The following is a 6,837-nucleotide window of genomic DNA, read 5'->3' as shown; positions in this document are numbered from 1 at the left end:
ACGGGATCTAAACGGTCGTAATGACCGTTATAGAAAAAAGGTTGCAAAGGCCCTGAATGGCCCTATAACGATTTTTTCAAAAAGGGGTTTTAACTGCCGAAACGGCCCGCATCAGAACAGTAATGGTGATAGCAATTACGGCTACTGTTACCATTTTAGAACACCTTAGAGTAGAGATTGAATGCTCACCACTGTGGAACCCATGATGGGGGCATTAGGGTTGGGTCAGACTTAAGCTGACACAGTTCAACCGTTGATGATCCAATTTGGGGCTGTCAATGGACCAGAGGTGACCCAGCCAGGTGCGTCCAAGCCTGGCCAAGAAGTAAGCATCTGCCAGAGCTCCACCCCATCCATGCAAAAAAGACGGGTCCAACCCCATTCACCCAGTTTGGTGGCATCAGGTCTGTTCATTAAGTGTCCCCACCATGCATGTTGTAGCCCAAAACCAAACAACTCTGATAATCAAGCTTTGAGATATAGCCCGAGCCTCGCCCTTTTAATTTATGGGCTTACATCTGAGCATGGATCTCGCCCATGGCCCTGGTATGATAGCCCAAGACCATCTTAGAGCGGCCCAAACCTTAAAGCGAAATGGGCCAGTCTTCAGATTTGATCATCCCAGTGGTTCAGAATACAGGACCGTCTGTTTCTTGAATGCCAACCATTGCTGTATTTTCTATCTTAGCCACATATTTGTTGGTCCCCCTATTGAACGATGGAGATTTTCCCGCAATATCAACAGTCTAGATCTATGAAATATGGACCGTAGCTTTTACAAGATGAAGCCCTATAGCCCCAACAATACCGTGAAATCTCCTAATATTCGAGTGATTGCTTATGGACCGGAATCCTCTACCATGCCCGTTTCACCCAGAGCCCACAAGCAACAATAACGCTCTGCGCACCCACCACGTTGTTCTCTGTGTAATTATCCAATCCGTTCATCAGGTGAGATCCTTGATGTTAGGCCTTGGGGCAAAAAAGAGAGTCAGATCCACAGCTCAGATGGGCCACACCAAAGTGAACAATAGAGATGAGACGCCAACCATAGGTTTGCTTGTGGTGCCGTCATGGTGTTCATCTTTCATGAATCCCGTTCACTAGGTGTGACTTACAAGGACGGAGGCAAAATATAAAAGCAGCATCATCCAAAACTTAGGTGGGCCACATCACATGAAAGGTGTATATTTACATTGGTGTGGCCTGTATGAATTCTTTTATCAGGCTGATTGTTTATATCTATGGAGCAGCACAGAGCTTGGGTGTTTTACGCTCTGGCTAAACCGTATGCTGTAGAAGATCTTGGTCTATTTTGTATTTCTGAATCCTGATGATGGGGCTGTCGAAATGGTAGGCTACCATGCAGAAGGGCTTTCAACCGAAAATCGGGGTGATGGGACTACTCTGGCCAATGTGCACAAGTAATTCTGAGTTTTGCTAGTTGAATGCAGTCCTTGCTCCGAATCGGTATCATTACCAATTCCCCTTTAGAAAATGACCTTAGGAGTTGCAATGCGCCAGGTTAGGCCGTGCCAGAATAGGCCCGTCCCAGACCCACCCAAGACCAGACTCTAGCTCAAGTTTGGCATGGGCTAGCACACAGGCCCAACCCCCGAACATGAAGAAAATTAGTTGGGCCTGGGCTGAACGCAACCCAACCTGAAAACTGATGAAATCCCCAGTTCCTTTTTCAAAATTCCTCATCTAGCCGTTTATCAAGTGCCTCACCTTGTGTAGAGCGGGTCGTGGACACTTTCATGCCTAAGATGGATCAGAGAAGGCCCAATCAGAGGTATAAGTGATCAGGACCGTCAGAACCCTAAAACAAACATATTTCGTAAATTGGAATGAGTTATTCGACATATCATATATGATTTTGGGGCAAGAGAAGCTACTTTAGCGACTCAACCCTGCCGTGCCGGGTTGCCCATGCCAAATTTGTGAGATTCCATCACATCAACAATCTAAAATTCTTTTTAATTTTGTTTGTTTGATCATAACTCTTTATCCTTTGAGCTTTAAGAGTAGTGTCCAACATGAAAATGGTTTAGAAAATTTCGGAGAATAATATGGTTAGGTCAAATTGGACACTTATATTTTTTGGCCAAAAACCATGACTTCTAGTAGAAATCATGACCGTTATTTAAGTTTCATGATTCGGAGTATTTATCCCCTTGAGGAAGATGGTGATTGACCTTATCACGTCCGTCCCTACGTCACCACCCATGCATAAAAAATAGATATTTTAGAAGAATGAAACTAAGGGCCTGTTTGGCCAGGTAGATTGGAAGGGATTGGATGGTGTTGGAAGGGATTGGAAGTTAAATCCTGGGATTAGCTGGGCGTGCCAAACAGACTGGGTGATCTGATCCCAGGATACAGCAATCCCATGGATCTTAAGACCATCCACTGACAACACCATCATTACCTTTAAATCCCATCCAATCTACCCTAATCTTTTCAAATTTGCCTGGGACATGTTTGGTTCGAGGGATTGAAAGAGATAGGAAGGTTTAATCCCGCGATTGGCCGGGCGTGCCAAACAGACTCAATACAGCAATCCCGGGCAATCCCATGGATCTTAAGACAATCCACTGACAACACCATCATTACCTTGAAATCCATGCCATCCACCCTAATACCATTCAATCCCTTCCAATCCACCCGGCCAAACGTGCTAACAATTTACATGGATGGATTACTTGATAGAAGATTAGAATGACACAGACGTCAGGAGGAGCCTGGGGTTTATGTATAGTAAAATGGTGAAATAAGTTTATAGTAGTTGGGCCCATGTCACAGTGACCCAGACCTACCGATCAGTTAGGATCCATCATGGATGGGCCACGTCCCAACAAAATCTCGTCCGTCAGACTGCTATCCTTCGAATTTGTTGCCTGCAAAATGGACCGCGATTAAGGAGAGAAATGAAGCATCGGTCCAAATTCAACTGAAGGAAGAAAAGGACTAAAAGATTGGTTCATTATCAAGCCAACCTGCTATGGCTTATTGCTTAATTATCAATGAAAATCATGACAATAATTTCACATTTCTTTGAATAATAATTTCAAAACAAAACATGATTCTTTTTCTCCATCGTAGAAATAGTATGATCCTAACCATTTAATTCTCAATGAGCAAATATACAGTTTGGAAGTAAAATGGATGAAAGTGCCCCAGACACTCATCAATCGCAAGGTTTAGATAATCTAATTAGTGGAAATTTATTTGTAACGAAGAGTGGGTTGCAGATGCATTCTTGACCTGAACACTGGACTAAAAGAAGCTTGAATAGAAACAGTAGTAGTTTGTTGGATACGGCCTAATTCCATACAGGCAAGATGTATTTGGTCCCAGGCATGTCTAAATAGAAGAAATTCATTTAAGGTAAGGAAAAGTTGTCATTTAAAGTGTGTATTTTAAATTAGTTAAAACTTTTGATTCAAAAAGCGTCACGAAAAGCACTACCTATTAATGTTTGTGTAACGACACTCATGGGTCATCTGACCCACTATGTTAGCTGAATTCATCAGTTTCGCTAGAAAATGCATTCCTCCAATTCAACATTGGAAAAATTTATCTTTTTAAAAAGTTCCAATTTTATCGTATCTTATTTTTACAGTTATATAATTATCATTTTTAAAAGAAGTTGTTCGTAAGTAGGCCATGAATATTTCAAGTAATTTCTTTTTTATTTGAATCAGGACTTTTAACTGTTTGTTCATCTCGTGGGCCCCCATGTTTACGTGCTCTTACCCAAAAATCAGGCTCACCCGGTCATCACGTGCGCCACACTTGTACGAAAAGAAAATTAAAAAAATGGACGTTATAAAAAATGACCAGGACTCCACATTAACTCACAGTGATACTTAGTTCCTGCAACACAAAGCCCTGTGGGGCCACCATACGTGTGAAATCCACTCCGTCCATCAATTTTTCCAGAATAAAAACCAATAAATAAGCAGATACAGGACCAAATTGGGCCACTCACAGGAAAGACTGAGGATTGAAACGGCCACCGTTGAAATCTTCCAGAGGTTAGCGGTGATGTTTATATATCATCCGATCCGTTCATAAGATGATTCTCACTAGGATGAAAGGAAAACAAAAATATCAGCCTGATCTAAAACTTCCTTGAGCCCCAATAAGGTTCAATGGTGGGCGTTGAGTTGCTGCAGTTTCTTGTGGTGTGGCCCACTTGAGTCTTGTATCTAATTCATTTTTGGGTTCTCATTCTCAAATAACCTGCCACAATCACGCGTGGGTAAAGAGCACGAAAACATGAGGGCCCATGAGATGAACAAACAGTTCGTAATTAGTGTTGAAAAGGCTAAAATACACAACAATTCACATGAATTACATCATTTCAAACAGTCTTTTATCAAAACTTCAAAAGGCAATGGTCAAACAGCAAAATGTCTCTCATGACCATAGAAATGGTGATTTAGCACTTTTTTTTTTTTTAAAGGACATTGAATTCCATAAAATTAATAATGAAAATTGATTTTCGTAGTTACTTTTGTTTCAAGAAGAGTTAAAAAGTAAACTGATGTGAAAATGGATTTCATTTGATGTTTTAAACATTCCAAACAGTCCTAAAGTTACTCTACAAAAGTGTAAAAAGTTATTAACAATGTGGAGAAGCTATTCAACTGACCGTATTGGGTGAATCATATCGTTTTTATGCCAACCCCCATATGAGCCCCACCATGATGATGAAATGTCTCCAAAAATGCAACCTATCCCATCATCTAGTGGGCCACATCATGGAAAATAATAGACCACCACCCAAAACCTCAAAAAATTCAAGTGGCAGCCCACATGATAGTTAGCTTCACTGAACTTTGGGCACCCCACTGTCATGGTGTCATGACCTGTAGGACGGGTTGCATGGCCTACATACTGCACACACCACATGATGGTTGGAAAACCAAGATTCACTATCACGTGGCAGCCCACATGAGAGGGGCCTCCTTATGAGCGGCTCAGATCTCATGCACATTTGCAGAACACTATATGACGTGATCATTGTTTACATGACTCAAAATCATGGGCCAGAGCATTATCAAATATGTGCCATATCAAGTAGGTCCCACCTCATGCTTATTTATGCTTGGAAACTATGCCTTTATTAACTTTAACAAACCTAATTTATAAATCCATTAGGCATGAAAGATGATGATGGGACCACATCCAACCAGTCCCAATCTCACCATTATTTGGCTTCAAGGCGCTTTGGGCTAAAAAACTAGTCTAAGAACTAACTATACAGGCCCATATCTCAGGGCCAACCAAATGAAAATCATTTGCACCAGTGGAAAAAAAAAAAACAAACAAACAAAAAAAAAAAACTTATTATTAAAGCTGGGTTATTTGATCATCGCTATACAATTTTGATCGGTATCAATTGCTATTACCTGGATCTTTGTAATGGCAAATGGTATTGTGAAGATAATCAACAGTACAATGAGGTCGACGTCCTGGAGCTTCCCATGAGGGCAAGCTCTATGGGTCCCACTGCATCCATACCAAGCATTTGGTGGGTCCCCTCTAGATTATGGGATATCCTAAAAATCAACTGTATCTAGAATTCATGGTGGGCCATACTATCCGAAACTATCTTAAATTGTGTTAAAAATGTGTAAAACCACTTGGTGGGGCTCACCTGAGTTTTTGATCCAGTTAAAACTCGGTGTGACCCCTAATCACTGTAGGGCTCACAGAGCTTGCCCCTGTGAAGTCAACCTCACGTGAACAACTCCCATGAGGTTGAGCTTTGTGGGCCCCATTGTAACGTGTGTTGAACATCCCCACAATCAATTAGATTTTTTCCATGGTGGGCCATGGGCTTAAAGATGAAGTCAATCCATGACATAAGTGGGCCACATCATAAACAACAGTTGTCATTGTATGTGTCTCACTTGGATGAGGGGTTATACCAAATTTTAGGCCATTCTAAGACTTAAGTATTCCCACCAAGTGCTTTTAGATGTTTTAAGCATGATTTTACATGGTTTTAGATCATGTGGCCCACCTAAGTTTTATATGCGATTGATTTTTGGAACATCCCGTAACCTAAAGGGGACTTACAAAATGCACTGCATGATGTCCAACTCAATCTATGGGGACCTCACCCTGTCCTGTGACCAACATCCATCCCATCAGTCAAATGCACCCTTCTGTGGTGGGCCATGGGGCTAAATTAACCCAATCAATGACTTAGGTGGGCCACACCAAAGATAACAATGGAGAGTAGATACTCACCCATTGAAACCTTCATGATAACTCATCCATTGTGTGTGTCCCACTTGGATGAGTGGATGAGGGGTCACCCTAAGTTTCAACTATATAAAAAACTCAGGTGGGCACCACTAGCTGGTTTTAGATGTTTTAGTCACAATTTCACGTGGTTTCAAATGGTATAGCCCACTTGAGTCTTGAATATGGCTGATTTTTGGGATAATCGATAACCTAGAGGGACCCACCAAATGCACGGTGTGGATGTCCATCACACATCACAGTGGGCCCCATAGAGCTCGACCTCATGGAAAGGTCCCATAAGATTGGCCTCATAGTACCATTTAGCTTCCCGTGATGTTGCTCATGAAGAGAGTTGTCTGTATAGGGTACTAGTCAACAACACCATCTGTATAGGCTACTAGGCACTGAGTCGACAATCTGAACCGTCTAAATCCACTATCCTGACACAAGTGACACATGTGGCCCACCATAATGAAATTGCAAACCGCACCAATATGGAAAACTTGAGATATCCGGGCCAATTATTGCTGGGCCCACCAGGAATATGCCCTGGCCTAAAAATCAAGCCTCTCC

This window comes from Magnolia sinica, chromosome 5 (assembly GCF_029962835.1).
Source record: "Magnolia sinica isolate HGM2019 chromosome 5, MsV1, whole genome shotgun sequence".
Lineage (NCBI taxonomy): Eukaryota > Viridiplantae > Streptophyta > Magnoliopsida > Magnoliales > Magnoliaceae > Magnolia > Magnolia sinica.
The sequence above is the reverse complement of the archived record's forward strand: the minus strand, read 5'-3'. Positions refer to the sequence as shown.